At 47.3% G+C, this 16859-nt stretch overlaps 1 protein-coding gene across 1 annotated transcript in view; it reads left to right on the plus strand.

Moving 5' to 3' along the window:
* The window catches only part of PEBP4 (phosphatidylethanolamine binding protein 4), a 1711365-nt gene that overhangs the window by 225764 nt on the left and 1468742 nt on the right, over positions 1–16859 (plus strand). The window lies entirely within an intron of this gene.

A 16859-nucleotide genomic window follows, 5' to 3' on the forward strand; every position in this document is an offset into this window, starting at 1 on the left:
GACCGTCAGGGTTCGGGTCATCACGGGTTGGGTCTACAGGCAGCAGGGCACTTCTGGAGAGATTGGTCAGCTGGGTGGTTCTGGTCAATTAGACTGCACCTCAGATTGGATTGGATTGGCCCTTCCCGTCACTGGACACTGTAGATTAGTGGTGTAGCGAGTTCAGCAGGCAAGCTTGAATGGTAGCAAGCCAGACTGGATCAGAATGATTTCCCTTGTGTTTGGGATGGTTCAAGATTTGGGCCGAGCTGAAAAGAGTTCAGCAAATGCTGGGCCTTGGTTTTGCAAAGTATTCTGGATCAGGACAAGATGTAAAGTTCTGGAACAGGATGCAGAAGTCAGGAACAAAACGCTGCCTGGAAATCAGGATGTAGTCAGGAATCAATGTGTGTGTGTGTGTGTGTGTGGTGAAGTTCCTATATCTATCATGCCAAGTGACATCACTAAGTTTATGGTAGGAGCAGAATTACAAACCACACCCCCACGGCTATGATAGGTCAGAGGCACTTGCCTTTTTCTGGTTGGAAGTCAGAAAGAGCGGTCATATTTTATGATGTGATTTAGGAACTCCCACAGTGATTTGGACCAAAACTTAACTTTTCCACAAATACACATTTCTATAATTATGCCTTCTAATAAAATTAGGCACATGCATTACATATTTGATGGGTTATCTGTACATCCAATTCCCATCTCAGTGAGAGCTGGCTTTGTCGTTCTGTGGAATTTTGTTAAGTTTAATCATAACGGTTTGGCCTAACAATTCCTAATTCAGTACATATCTGGGCAATTACCCCTAGAACACAGGTATACAATATTATATTTGCAGCATCAATAGTTTTGGTTTCTTATGTAGTACGGGGTTCACTCACGTCTTCACAGAAAGAGCATAAAATTAATTTTACAACTACCAATTTTTAGATTTGTCTTCCTTCATGGGGCAAAGTTAAAGGTTTTCAAAATTTAATCACAAATAGGCATTTAAAAACAAATGTCTTTGAGCAGTTTTTTTTCTTCTTTCACTGGCAACAGCTGTCAAATTCCTTTGATCAGGGTGGTGGTCCAGAGGGAAGTGTTCTGTCCCCCCCTGTGGAGGTGAGTGTTCAAGGCTGCCATTGTCTTTGCTTGAGCCACAGACGAAAGTCTGATGAGGTCTTTGTTCAAGTATGCGAGAACCTCCAAGCAGCAATTAAGCCTTCCTGCTAGCAGCAAGGTGTTACCCATTCCCAGGCTGAAGCTGCCAGCTCAGAATTAAATATATGATTAACTCAAGACTGGGTTTGGACTTTAAATTACCTACATATTTCATGAAGACATATAATTATTTATAAAAATATTTTTAACACATATAAATGAACACAGTTTATAGGTAGATTTTGACATTTAAATAATTAGACCTTTTGCAAAAACATGTTTTAAACGGGCGATTTTGCACTTTCTTCATGGAAAAAGCACCTTAAACTGAGTCCTTTTAAATCCAATTTTCTTATGCAGCACACACACACATTCAATTCAGCATGATTCTGTCCTTGAGTGCTGGGATTTGTCTTTCAGCTTGGATAGATATATCTAGCCTTTTGTTTGTAGTTTCTGCCTGCACAGTTGAAATTGTTACATGTTGCCATTTTTAGCTGCATTTTTCCCGTGGAACTGAATGAAATGTTGCTGGGCTGCCTTTTCCATAAAATACATTTCTCAGCTGCTGTCCGTCAATGAGGCCCGGCTTCTCTGGCCACACTGGATGATCTGTAATTCTTTTACTCTCAATGATCACTGAAACATCTAGCGGCCAAAACAGCACTTTGAAGGCTGCACAAGCTGCATTTTAAAGGCATTTTCGGTTTTTAGCCCAATTCTGTGGCCTTGCTTCTTGTTAAATGTAACATCACCCACTCTCCTGCAGTGAGTTCTGTTTTACCCTCCACTTTGACTGTGTATGGCAGGGGTGTGCAGCCTTTTGCGATTGTGACCCATGTGCAGTTTTGCAGATTTTTGCGTGCACAGGGGTTAGCGCATCCATTGTTGGCTGTTTCTTTCCCCATTGGTAAAAGGGTGCAGTGGGGCATATCGGAATAGGTAAGAATATCCCACCGTACTCTCAAGTCCAGACAACATTTCCTACTGGCTTCTGTAGGGAAGGCATGATATCACAAGTATGACACTGACACAATGGGTACAATTTGTAAAACCTTTATTGAAATTGTTGGGGTTGGAGAAACTCCTACTTTGCCCTATAACTAAGATGGGAGTGGTCACGACCATCACATAATAAATAACATAGTCCTATTGGAGTCTGTCAAATCAAAATAGCCTATGCTAACAAAACCTAATGCCAGCCCTATCTCTTGTACAAAAAAGTGTAAAAAGGAGAAATGTATGCAAAAGGAAAAATCTGTGTTCAAATGAATAAATATGGTTGAACCAGCTCTCTGCCCCATGTTAGATCTCAGAGTTAGGCTGTCCCTGTAGGCAGGATGACACACTCTGGCTCAGTTTCCAAGACAATGAACAGTTCCAAAACATGGATCGAGGCACATCTGGCCTTCCACGTTAAAGTCTCTTTTCTTCACTTCCAGAATAATGTTTCAACCAAAATGTTCACAAAGGTCCCCCTCTGTCGGGCTCAGACCTTTCACCACACAGTTCTCATAGGTCCCCCTCTTGTCAGGCTCAGACTTCTCACCATACAGTTCTCGACGGTCCCCCTCTGTCGGGCTCAGACCTCTCACCATACAGTTCAACACAAACTTGCAAGGGGGCTCCCATCCCCAAGATGATTTCACTTCAGGCCTCCCTCTGTCGGGCTTGGACCACTTTCGGATGTCGAAGGCTTTTCAATGTGCATGGCTTTCTTTCCAGACTACTTGCAGGACCACTTTGACTCAAAGTTTATAGTTCAAATTTCACTCTCCCCTTCTTTAGGTGTTAAACTTCTTCATTTCACTTTTGCTGTTCATTCACTTTATCGCTTCAAACAATTTACTTTTCACAGAGACTTTCAAGTGGGTTACTTCCTTTTGCCAGACCATTTCGTTACTTAGTATCACTGATTTGACAGCTGTCTTTTACTTCAAAGTTAATTCACAGGTCTTCCATTCCTTGCGTCTCATTCACACGTGCGCAGCCTTTAATTGCGATAAAATGTTGCTACTTCAAACTTTAGCACACACCAGTCTTTCAGGTCGCTTGCCAACTCACCAGCTGTGTGCCTCTTTTCTTGGTTTTGTGATTCCCAATTCACGAGTCAACGTTAGTTCCGCAGGCTTGGCCTCGCCTTCCCAACTCTGCCGTTCACCCGACAGGGTTGCTGGCATCCTTGAAACACAGTGCAGTCTTCATCTTTAGGATCTGGCTTTCTCCACGTGTCTTTCACAGCCTGTTGGAGGCAATGACCTACAGTAGGGAGCTCTTACGGTTTTTAACCCACTGCTGTTGTCCTTTTGGGTGTTGCTCTGCTCCAGTAGGTTTGCCTTCGTCCTGGAAGCCCTGCTTGTACTCGTGCTCCACCTTACTCAGAGTGTCTTTGGGTTCTGCCTTGGTATCAGGTGTATGCACTTAGAGTCAAGTACCTGACTTGGTCTGAACCGATTAGCGGGACATGTTCAGTATGATGTGTGAAAGTTACCGTTGTTACTCTCAGTGACCCTCTTCCTCTGCCCAATGTTTGGGTAGAGGGGGGAAGGGATTTGGGACCTTGGAGCATCCTAAAATATAGGAAGTGTTGGATAAACAAAATAGGGGGGAATACCGCGCCTCACTATCAGCGGCCTCACCCCCACTTCCTGAAGACCCCTCTATCAGGTGATCCTCCCGCACTGGCCCACCCCCAGGGTCTGGATCCAGAGACGATGGCTGTGCCCTGGCCACCTGATAGAGCGATCCCTGGGGACTAGCGGGTGAGACACCCTCTGGTTTCTCACACTTCCCATACATTCTTGATGAAAATGTTTGTTCATTTATGTTTATTCCCATTCATATCTTACACATTGCAAAATAAATTCCCTCTTGACAATGGCAACTGCAGAGTAAGGGTGGCCGAGTGCCCATAAAATGGTGGTTAAGAAAGCCAAGTCAGGCAGAACTAGGGGCAAACGATCCTTAGGTTTCCAGAAATATCAGTAGCAGTGGACTCTCAGAAGCTATTATCGAGATCTAATCATCAGACAAAGTAGACAGAGAGGGGTTAAGTAGTCAGGGAGAGAGAGACAAGACAGCAAGCATAGCGCCCAAGGTGTGGACGAGCAGAAGGTGGTTAGAAAAGGATTTGATTGCTTACCCTCGATGTAGAGGTGTGCCATATACGTTCTGGGTATAGCCAAGCAAGAGCCAAGCCAGGTAGTCTGGCTTGACGCTATGCGCCAAGCAGGCAGAAGACTCATACCTGGTCTCCTGGATTCCCCAAAACACAAAATCCATACCTGGCGTCCTGCCTCCGTTTCCCCCACAGCATAAGACCTGGTGTCCTGCCTGCAGAATCTAGACAACACAGGACCATATATGGCATCCCAACCCCCATCCTCACTGCACAAAAACCATACCTGGCCTCTGGCTCCCATAGCTGCGATCTGAACCCATGTCATATGTGAAGCCTTCAGCGAGTCCAGGCTTTTCAAATTGAATGCTGTGAATTTTGGGCCATTCGTCGCCATTATCCTCTTTTTACTGCGGATTCTTTTCTCCTGCTTTCTAACATGAACTTGTTCATGCCCGTTCCCTTGCTCAGCTCTCTAATCAATGGTTGCTTTCTCCCTCCTGGGTTCCCAGCTGCCTTGCACAGAGCTTCTAGCCATGTCACGTGCCATCCAGGGTACATGACAGAATTGGTGTCAGGGGAATTCAGGGTGTTTTTTTTATATACAATCTGCTTGCAATTGCTAGCATTCTGGCCTCCTGCACAGCTCTGCAAAAGGAAACAATTATGTACATCATTACATTAAGCAAAAAAGATAATGTTTTGCTTTATTGTTCCTGTTATGAATGAACACTACAAGTAGCCGAATACAAAAGATGGCACAGAGCAGCTGTACTTGAGGGCTTTGGGGTCCAAATGAGCCCATCTAATGGTTTCCACCAAACAATAACATTTGGCTGTCCTGAATCGTTACTGGCGTGCATACAGAGGTTCCCATTGAAAAGTGCTGCTGACAAGATATTTGAAAAGGATTTTGTGGTTCTGCTGCATATCGTGACTTGTCAACATGACTACAACAGATGCAGCTACAAAATATGGCAGAACCGAGGTGTAGAGTTCTGTGCTTTCGAGTGATCCAAACATCAGACAGTTGCCACACTCTTGCATCCAGGAGGCAAGATTTTGTTCTCAGTGAGTGTGTGGCGTTCTGGACGTATTTTGCCCTTGCAGTGTGTTGAACTCAGGTTGCGCTCGAGGCAGCCACTTGGCCTGTGCTGGCCCGAGGGCTCCTGGCCCGCTCAACTCTACCGAAATGCATATTTTATTGGAAGGCTTTTAGAAGGGCCATGGAGTTCCATAGATGACCAAAAATGGAGCAGCGCCTATCTCCTCTGCAGGGACGTCATTTCACCAAAATGCCAGGGGTAGCGGACGTGGCATCACACAACCCTTTACCCCTTGGTGACATCACAGGAAGTGATGTCATTTGACCCCACCCTGAAGTGATGCCACGGGATGCGATGGAACGCAACCTTTCAACCGTTGACAAAACAGGGAGTGCTATCACATAGCATTGTACACTACAAAAAATATTGTTATGATATCGCTATAATGTGATGTACATTTCATATAAGAAGGCCCATATTATCAAATTACTGTAAATGCAAGCAGACGTCCATGACCAAATGATAATGATGTGTTATTATATAGCACTTACGCTTAAGCGCTTTATATAGAAAAAATATACACCCAATATCACCCAACCTGTGTTGGTACTCATTTATCGACCTCATAAGTATGAAAGGCTGAGTTGAGGCGTTTATGAACAGACTAAATCAGTGACTCACACCTTGAAGTGTGCCTGAAATAAACCTTTAATGAGTCTAGCAATTATTGAATAGAATTCCAGAAAGACACATTATTTGGTATTCCTATTCTTTCTTATTTAGGGTCAGTGCTGAAAGTGTTAGACTTGTGGCACTCCTGTTCTTATTTTTCTTCTTTTTTAAGGGGCTTTAACAAGAAAGCCAGCCACTCCAGAACTAAAGAGCCACATGGTGCTGGCCACAGCCCATGAGCTTACATTACACAAAAAAAAAAAAACTTTTTTTTCTCTTGTTTTCTTTTTTTTCTAGAGGTCGCAAGGGTGAACACAGAGGTCGCAAGGGAGACCTCAGAGGTCGCAGTTGCGACCTCTGGCGACCCCCAAATGACGTCCCTACTCCTCTGTTGCTTTCATGAGGCAAACACTCAGTATGAAGGTGAGTGTCTGTTTAGCAGTAGGCTCTGAAAGACTGGTAAAGGTGAATGTTGTCTTGAAGCAATTCATTTGGCATATAGGGAGGTCTGCATACAGAGCTTTTCTATAATCTAGTCTTAACAAGCGCTCCAACCACTATGCAGTATTTCCTAGTTATAGTGTTAGCAACTGGCCTGAGGTGTATGTTCTCTTTCTAATGGATTGTGTTCTCCTAAAGATTCCTCATCTTTTAGATATATTCGTATCCTGCTTTGCACTTTTAGAGCATTTTTTGACAGCATGGAGCGCTGTGCAGCATTGTCGTCGATGTCCCTCTGTTAAGGATTTCAATCAGGCGACACGCACACCTTGGTCTCGGCCTAGTATGTAACGTCTAACTGAGGTCCTTTTCTCCTTATTTATGTGGATTCAATTTTGGGATGATACACCACTCATATCACACACCCTTTTCAAATACCCTGCGTCACATTGGACCATGAACCAGGCTGGTTGGTCAAATGCAATAGTTATTTATTTAAAATCCACAAGAAATCATACACTTGAATGGGGCAGCAATCACCAATGGGGTGATCATTACACTGAGAATGTGAGCAATGCACCGGGTTTGACTTTTTATTGCAGCATATATACAGCACAGCAGAATCGGAGTGCTTTTGATATAGGACAGATAGCACCCAAGTTAGAATTTCCCCCTGCAATGTTCCCTCAACCCACCAATAATCAATTCTGAGTGGATACAAAGAAGCAGCATGTACTCAGGAATAAGAAACAGAAAACGGAATCTAAATCTGACCTTATATCCCCAAATCAGAGAGAAAACGGATTTTAAACCCCTTGCAATGTGGTGAGATGACACTCGGAAATGGATAAATCAATAATGAATGTGTGTTAAAAACCTTGGAGCAAATACACTTCCTTACTAAAGCAACAATGCAAAGATACTAACAATCACAAAGAATGGATTACCAAAAAGCATACAGTTCAGAAATGAGTGGAAAGTTTAAAATAGATTGCAGTCAAATAACACGTTTAAACTTTTGCAATTCCCGCCTAAAATTACCCAAACGTTTTTTAATAATAAACGGGTGAAATACCCTGATTTGGAGTGTGTTTTTTATATTGGGGGATAGATATATATCACAGGTACAAAAGGGGATTGAAAGTAAGTTTCTAGCTGGTAAATTGAAATAGTTATGCAATATAGAAGGAGGTGCGCTTTGAGTAAAATGAAGGGTGAAATTGGAAAGGAAATCAGTTTGTGAAAAGAACAGTTTTACTTTAGACTAGTTTTAAGGACTAAGAAAAGAGGAACGCCACCCGTGAGTTCTCTAAGTTACGCTGCAGATGTAACCCTTCACGCAGTGTACCCCTTTTCTTTAAGAAAAATTACTTTATTTAATTGAAATATTGCTAATGACATATGATCTATGCAAAACAGAAATGAAGAGAAAAGTAGCGCTGATGCTTGGTGATTAATGACAAAATGTCCAGAGAATTCTGACAATTGGACAAGTTATCAGGATAAGGATAGGATGATTTATAGAGTGGGATGCGGACAATGCAAGACAAGGGATACTAGGGATTTCTATGGGGTGATGAAATACTCACAATCCACGTTTTAGTTTTGGGCTTTTTGGACAGTCAATCGGGTCTAGTCACTATACGGCAGGGCACCTGGCAAACAGTTGTGCGGTCTGTTCACCGGCTGGCAGGGACTGGACGGGCAATTCTGGTCACTGGATACTAAAGGTCATCAGGGTAGCAGGATTGCAGCAGCATGCAGTGAGTGGCAGCAAGCCAGGCTGGATCAGGATGCAAAAGGTACCACAGCGTTCCCCTTGTTAATGGGAAATTTAGTGGGTTCTTAGATTTGAGGCCTTGCTGGGAATGGGATCAGCCCTGCTTGGGTTTTGCAGTGGGCCATGGATTAGGATCAGCAATGCTTGGCCTTGTAGTTGGAGTCTGGTTCTGGAAGATGACGGGAACAGGAACGCAGTGCAGGAAATCAGGAAGAGTGTCTGTGTCGAGTCTTCTCAGGTACCGTTATTTCTCCAGCATGGGGTCTGGCATGGATTCACATGCTCATGAATATTCCCCGTCGTCAGGCTGGGAATCCTCGGTAAAGAAAAAATCAGTATCAGTTTCGTTTCTGATCTGTCTTAGTAGTAACCAATCACTGGTCTTTGGGTCATACTGCCCCCAGCCAATGACTGCCCTCTCCCTAAGCCCCGCCCCTGGCAGCCATCCTCAGATTTTTACCGCACGTTCAAGTGTTGAGAGTCCTCGTGCTATAGCTCTCGAGCTTTTAGAGCGTTTTGCGTTTTTTCAAGGAGTTTAATCTAATTTTTTCAATCAATCGAGCCTCAAGCGCCACCGTTTCTACTTCCGATCAACGGGGACCCGTTCCGGAATTTTCTACGCCCCTCAAGGGCAAAGTTTTCGTCGAGTTACGGTTCTTGGAGGATTCCAGAAGATCTGAGGCCTACCTCGTGGACATGGCCCAGGACAAGGGAAGCTCGACACCCGGATCCAAGCTGTTCAGGAACTGCCCTGGATGCGGATTACAGAATGTTTTCAAGGAGGATGAGCATTCGAGATGTCTCTACTGCCTTCACGAAGACAAAACGCACGTGGAAAAGGACTGTGCGTTTTGCAAGAACCTGTTGGAACAGACTATGAGGGATCGTCGGACCCGCCTCGCCAGCTGGCTGGAGAAGGGCCCTGCAGGTGAGAAGAAGAAGAAGTCCGAGCGGTCTTCTAAGTCCTGTGAGGGCGCCCCAGCGATGGGGGCCCAACAGAAGGCAAAGCACCGCGAGTCCGCGGGCACCGGGAGCGCCGAAGGGTCGGGCTCCTCAGCTGCCAGGCAGGGCGCACTTTCACCGACTCCATCAACCACGAGCCAACACTCTGGCTCGGCGAAGAGAAAATCTGAGAACCCAGCTAAGCTTCTGGAGAGGCCCCGGTCGATCTCAAAGGGATCAGCCGAGGGGGAGCGAGGCGGGGACCCCTGCCCCAAGGTGAAGGCCTCAAGCGCACCCAAGGTGGTGAAGGCCTTGATTCACCCGGTGAAGGCCTCTATTCACCCGGTGGCGGCCCTTGCGAAGTGTGTGGAGGCTAACCCAGTGGAGGTGACCTCGGGGGCCAGAGTTTCCCTGTCTCCACGGAGGGAATCCTCTTTTCAGCCCATCGATAAGACCCCCATGAAGACCCCGGTGGAAAAAGAGGGGGGGTGGTGGCTGTCACGGACACGGATACAGCCTCTGAGGAGGAGCTGGTTGAAGTCGTGAAGGGCCTCAACAAGAGGTTCGAGGAGGTCCGGTCCCACGGGGGAACCCCGAGGAGGCGGATGAAGAGAGCGACGTTGGCGCCGATGAGACTCCCGTGGAGGAGGAGCAACCATTGCGCCCGTCGCAGCCAGTGGCCGAGCCCCAGGACAACTCGTGGCCATTTTGATGCTTATCCAAACCTTATGCACAGAGATAAGGACGAGATTGCCCCTCACCCCAACGGACGACCCAGCAGAACCGGGCCCTTCGGGAAGCCCTCCAAATAAGCGGAGGAGAGTTCACCCACCCCGCCTTCCCAGCCCTCGCGGCCCGCTCAGCCTTCATCTCCTTCCCCTGATCCTAGGGATTACACGAGAATGGATACGGCCACGACGGGGACGGATGACGACGGTGGTGACAAGATGGGCCTTCCATCACCACTCCCTTGGCCCTCTCCGCCCAACGAAATTGGCTCCTTCCATGCCATGATTGCCAGGGCATCCGAGCTTTTTCAGCTCTGCCCTGAGGAACAGAAGAAGGAAGGTTTCCTCTAGCAGCGGTGCGAGGCCAAGAGGAAGACGGTCCTCGCGGTACCTGGGAGGAGGGACTTGCTCTCTTGAAGAACCCGTCCATGACGCCTGCCAAGAGGGATCGGTACGAGAAGAAGTACCGGGTCCCTGATTCCGCCCCTTTGTACCTTAGGGCACAGCCGACCCTGGATTCGGTCGTCTCGGTGGCGGCCGAGAAGAAGGCGGCGGGGGCGTCATCCTCAACTTCGACCTCTGCACCTGACGGCAAGGGAAAGAAGCTGGACGGCATGGGATGACGAGTCATCTCGTCTGCGGCGACGACAATTAAGGAGGCTAACGCCCTAGCGATTGTGGCCCGCTACGACAGGGAGCTATGGTACAAGATCGCTCCCCTGATGGACTTCCTACCGGACGACAAGAGGTCGGAGGCCCTGGAGATCCTACAGGAAGGTGAGGTGGCGTCGGACCACGCCATATCGGTGGCCACGGATATCGCTGACACCGGATTCCACCTGTTGGGCAACGGTGTTTGCCTTCGACGGCGGGGATGGCTCAAGGCAACGGATTTCCGCCAGGACGTGCAAACCAGAGTTTTGGACATGCCCTTCGACGGGAATAACCTGTTTGGAAAAACAGTGGATGAGTCACTTCAGGCCAACAAGACCGACACGGAGACGGCTCAGGCCTTGGGAGTGTTGCAGCAACGACGGCCGCCCTTTCGGAACGGCGGAGGCAGACAGGGTGCCTCCAAGGGATCCGACGGCGGCTCCTCGACGTACCGCCAGGCGGCCCGCTCCTCGTCGCAGGAGGCCTACAGAGGATGCGGCAAGTCAGGAGGATCTCTTCGTCGTCGCCAAGGAGGCTAAGGCGGCAAGGCTGCCTCCAAGCAGGACTGAATCTGCCATAGTGTCGGGCCCCCACAGGAGCACCCCGGTGGGAGGCCGGCTGGCGAAGTTCGTCAGCGTGTGGGAGTCCATCTCCACTGACCGTTGGGTGCTGGATGCCCTGGCCCACAGGCACCCTCTTGAATTTCAAAGGAAGTGCCCCCGCATTCCTCCCGCGGCCAGGAAGGAACATCACGTCCCTCAACTGCTGTTAGAAGTAAGGGCGATGCTCAAGAAGGGTGCCATCGAGCTTGTCCCAAAGAGGCTCCGGGGCTCTGGAATATACTCAAGGTACTTCCTCGTCAGAAAGAAGACAGGCGGTTGGCGCCCCATCCTGGACCTGCGGCGGCTAAACAAATACATCAAGGCACAAAAGTTCAGGATGGTCACCCTCCAGCACGTGCTGGACAGCTGGAGGAGGCCGACTTCCTATCATTGCTGGACTTGGAGGATGCTTACTTCCACATCCCCATTCTAAAAGGGCACCGAATGTTTCTCAGATTCGTAGTCCAAGGGCGGCACTACCAATTCAAGGCCCTGCCATTCGGGCTGAAGTCGGCACCCAGAGTGTTTACCAAGTACCACGCACCAGTGGCGGCGTGGCTGCGCCTGCGGGGCATCCACATCTAACCCTACCTGGACGATTGGCTCATCCGTGCAAGGACAAGAGAACTCGCTGTCGAACACCCAGCGCAGAACGTCCAACTTCTCACGGATCTGCGTTTCTCGATCAACTACTGGAAATCCCACCTGGTCACGTCGCAGGTCGCACTGTTTCTGCGAGCCAAGCTCGATACAGTGGCGCGATTGGCCTCGCCGTCGGAGGAGAGGACAAAGGCCATCTTGGGCAAGGTGCAGCGCCTGCTGGCCACAGGCGTGGCCAGGGTGAGATCCATCAAGTCCCTGCTCGAATGATGTCCTCATGCATCTACCTGGTGCACCTGTGCATGCTACAGATGCGTCCTCTACAAGAGTTCCTCGACGCCCGTTGGATACAAGCGACGGGCAGCTTCGAAGACAGGATCCCGCTCAATGAGGTTTTCCACCAAGCGATTCGATGGTGGGGCACCCGCGCACATCTCAGGGCGGGCAAGGACTTTCAGACCTCGGTACATCAGGAGACAGTGACGACGGACGCCTCCCTGGAGGGATGGGGAGCGCATACCGGAGTTCTGCACATGAGAGGCCTTTGTCTCCCGGTGGAGAGGTCACTCCACATCAACATCCTGGAACTCTGAGCAGTGTTCTGGGCCCTCAGGTCGTTTCTCCCGTCCCTCAAGGGCAAGGTGGTGAGGATCTTCACCAACAACACCACCACGATGTTCTACATCTGGAAGCAGGGAGGCACCAGATCCCCAGCCCTGTCCAAGGAGGCCCAGGATCTGTGGCACTGGGCAGTCGCCCAGAGGATGTTTCTGGTGCCCTTCCATCTAGCAGGAACAAAGAACGTCATCGCCGGCTGCGCTCGTGCCACGAGTGGGAGCTGCGTCAGGATTTAGTGGATCGACTTTTCCAACGATGGGGCAAACCCCAGATCGACCTGTTTGCGACGGCGACAAACTCTGAGTGCCAGAGGTTCGCCAGCAGGTTTCCCCAGCCGAGGAGCATGGACGATGCTTTCTCGTTCCCCTGGGACGGCCTGTTCCTGTATGCGTTCCCTCCGTTGCCGTTGCTGCTCCGACTCATCAACCAACTCAAGAGGTCCCGGTGCAGGATGATCCTTATCGCACTGGCGTGGCCGAGACAGATCTGGTTCCCAGACCTTCTGGACTTGTCAGCGTCCCCCCCAGTCAGACTGTCACCGGAGGCAGATCTTCTCTCCAGAGAAGGAGGCGCCATCCTCCATCATGACCCGGAGTCGCTGAACTAGAGTTTGGAGGGTACAATATCCCGGCAGACTGCAAGGAGGTGCTTGCAAAGGCCAGGGCGTCCTCAACTCTAAAGTGCTATGGACACAAGTGGAAGAGGTTCTTTGGCTGGTGCCGTGCACAGAAGATTAATCCTCTGCATATTGCGGCCCCTCAAGTGCTGCCGTACCTGCTATCGCTGGCCAAGGCGGGACTAGCTCACGCTTCCATCAAGATCCATCTTGCAGCGATTTTCCGTTACACCAGAACTATGGAACGGTCATCCCTGTGGTCTCATCGCCTGGTGAAGGAATTTATGAAGGGACTGTTCTGATCGTTCCCACCGGTGAAGCTCCGGCCCCGGCATGGGAGCTCAACGTGGTGCTGACCAGGCTCATGGGGCCACCATTTGAGCCTCTGCATTCGGCACTGTTGAAATTTCTGTCGTGGAAAACGGCGTTCTTGTGACCATCACCTCCGCATGACGAGTGGGAGAGATCCAGGCCCTACCCTGCAAGCCTCCATACTTGACTTTCCATGAGATGAGGGTGGTGCTGAGGACGCACCCCTCCTTCATGCCCAAGGTGCCGTTGGACTTCCACCTCATCGAGCCCTTGGTGTTGCCAGTTTTCTTCCCTTCGCCTTCATCACCGGCCGAGAGGACTTTGCACTCGCTGGATGTAGCTAGAGCGCTGAAGTTCTACGTGGACCGCAAAAAGAGTTTTCAGAAGACATCACAGCTTTTTGTGAACTTTGGACCTGTGAATCAAGGGAAGGGCCTCTTGAAGGCTTCCATTTCCAGATGGCTCTCCGGCTGCATCATGCACTGTCATCGGTTGGCAAACCGACTGTTGCCCGGCCGTCCGAGAGCCCATTCGACCAGAGCGATCGCTGCTACGATGGCGTTCTTGTCTGGTGTGCCCCTGCTGGATATCTGCAGGGCTGCTATGTGGAGGTCGACGCACACCTTCACGAAATTCTACTGCGTCGACTGGGATTCCAGGGAGGAGTCCAGAGTCGGCCAAGCAGTGCTGCGCAACCTGTTCGCCTGAAGGTGGGCCTGGTCAGGAGGTAAGAGTTGCTTAATGTTGAGTTTAGGTAATGCTTAATGTTGAAACAGAGAAGAGAGTGGGCACCACCATGTATTCAAAAATGTTCAGGATATTCAAGTAAAAATCAAATATTTCAAAAAAGAATATACATCCAATTGAAAAGGAGCTGGCTGTGACAAGTCTGGAGACACCCGGACTTATAATTGCAACACACGCTGGAGACCAAGTAATAATACTGGGTCACACAACCGCTCTCATATGGGGCCCAAGATGGGCACGTATTTATATCTGATTCACGACAATATGTTCAAGTATCCATAATATACCATACTTCTTAGAGAAAGGAAGATGAGTCTTTCTTATTCATATCAAAAATGATTTATCCATAGTAGTTCAAACAAAAAGCTATCACTAATAATCCTTAGTGAGGAAGCAGTTGCCACAATCCACATGTATTAGACTAAAAAAGCCAATGCATTTCGGAAATTATTTCCTTCATCAGGGCGAGTCTAATTATATAAGTCCAGCAAGCAAGTATATAACATAACAAATGCAAGTATGTGACATAAATTCATATAATGGTGACAATTCAAACGAAACATACATTGAAAAAAATGAATGAAAGGAAACATACCAATCAGTAGATGTTACATCATGGGTAAATATCAATAGCAAAAAAGAAAAAAGAAAAAGAAAAATGCCGTAAGTGGTTTATAAGGTAAATAAATGAAACCAAAGAATAATAGATGTGGATTTACCTCATTGGTGTGGTCAGTGGTGAAAAACAGAACGTCCTGCGTTCATGCCTACTCAGCAGTGGGTTGTAAATGGCATTATGCACAAAGGCATGGAGAAAATCCACTCGTGCTTACAAGGAAACCAATCTGTGGATCATAAAAGATCCAATTAGATACTGTGTTTTACACTCATACTTGGTCAAAGAGAAGGATTGTGATCAGATTCTTACCTTGTAATACACAGAGAGAAACGATCCTCCACTGTGCAGCTGCAGGGCAGTGACACAGACTGCAGTGTGAAGCCGTTGTCTAGGCAACGGTTCTTTTGTTTAGCATGTGACCACCTCGTTTCTGTGAGATGCAGGTGGTCACAATTAATGATGTAAAATCGGCCAGGGCCCACAAAAATGACAAACCAAATATTTATGGGGCATCATCAATAGGTGCCCATAATTGTAATGATAAAATCCGAAAAAAATTAAACATTAGAATAATGAAGATAGAAAAAATACTGTTACAGGTCCTTTAATTTTTTTATTTAACATTTATAAAGCGCTCACACAGCCCACAGGCATCGAGGCGCTGTTACAGGAATTGTTTGTTTTTCTTAGTTGTGTAATTGTGTTGTTTTTTTTTGTCTTAGTTACGTATTATAACGCGCTTAAACACCCAGAGGTTTCTAAGCGCGGACCCTCGTGTCGTCTTGCTTCCAAGACGCGCACGCTGCCGCTGAGCTATCCTCCCGTCCTGTGGCTGTCTGGTCACAAATACTGCTGTAAATTCGACCAGGGCCCCCAAAAAATAAAAAATGAGGTATTTATAGGGCATCACAAATGGGTGCCCATAATTGTAATAACAAATTCCCAAATTAAAAAAATTATGAAAAAACAAAGTAGTAGTGATGGATTTATGTAGGTGGTCACAAATAATGATGTAAAATAGGCCAGGGCCCACAAAGATGTCAAACCAAGTATTTATGGGGCATCATAAATAGGTGCCCATAACTGTGATAGTAAAATCCGGAAAATAAATAAATAAATAAAAATTAAACCAGAGAATAATGAAGATAGAAAAAATACTGTCACAGGTCCTATGGCTATCTGGTCACGAATACTGTTGTAAAGTCGGCCAGGGCCCACAAAAATTAAAAATGAAGTATTTATGGAGCATCACCAATGGGTGCCCATAATTGTAATGACAAAATTCCAAATAAATATATGAAGTAACAAAGTAGTAAAGATAGAAAAAATACTGTCACAGGTCTTTAAGCTGTCTGGACAGCAAGACATAACAAAATTAAGCTAAGGTAATAGTAAGACTATTCAAACGTAGATGAGCAGTTGAAGCACAGTCACAGTGCGTAAGGTGTCGCCCAGGGGCGGCACCTTGGGTCCCAGACATACGTCCGGGACATGCACTAGGGCTGTTACTAGAATGCTCAAAACATGATTAGACAAAAGGCAACATATGCCATACAATAATTAAGAAAATAAAGCAAAAAAGGCTACATGAGATAGAGTGATTCGAACTAGTTAAGCTCAACGGCTGTCAACATGTGGAAATGTAAAAAAAACAGTATCCAAATGTTCAGAACATCTTTCACAAATTACTCTGAGCATCATATAGAGTAGCCAATGCAATCAAAAAGTAATAATTAGAGCACAGGGCAAAGAGACCCCTATGTAAGAAAACATGTTAAAGTATACAACTCAAGCACAGAAAGAACAGTAGAAACAGTAAAGTCACAAGAGGAACAGTAGAGATCCTTATGTGTGAAAACATGGCAAAGCATACACCTTTAACACAAGCAAAACAGTAGTATCACAATCAAATATAACAGTGGTAATTGATCTCCTCATTCAGACCGCTCGGGACCAGACTACTGAGTTTATCAATCCAAAATGTCTCTCTGCGATTGAGGCGCAGACCTAAATCTTCATGAGGATTATTTCTTGTGAGTACCTCCAGAATCAGAAACTTAATCTGTGAAAGATTGTGATTGTTCAAGGCCCAGTGGCGAGCTACAGCCGAATTAGGGTTGGAATTACGGATACATGACCGGTGTTCGTTCCATCTGATTTTGGCTGCTCTAGTTGACTGGCCGACATAGTATTTTCCGCAAGGACATTTAATGCCATATATGATGTCGGC

Source organism: Ambystoma mexicanum, chromosome 10, assembly GCF_040938575.1.
Source record: "Ambystoma mexicanum isolate Mex_15411 chromosome 10, UKY_AmexF1_1, whole genome shotgun sequence".
Lineage (NCBI taxonomy): Eukaryota > Metazoa > Chordata > Amphibia > Caudata > Ambystomatidae > Ambystoma > Ambystoma mexicanum.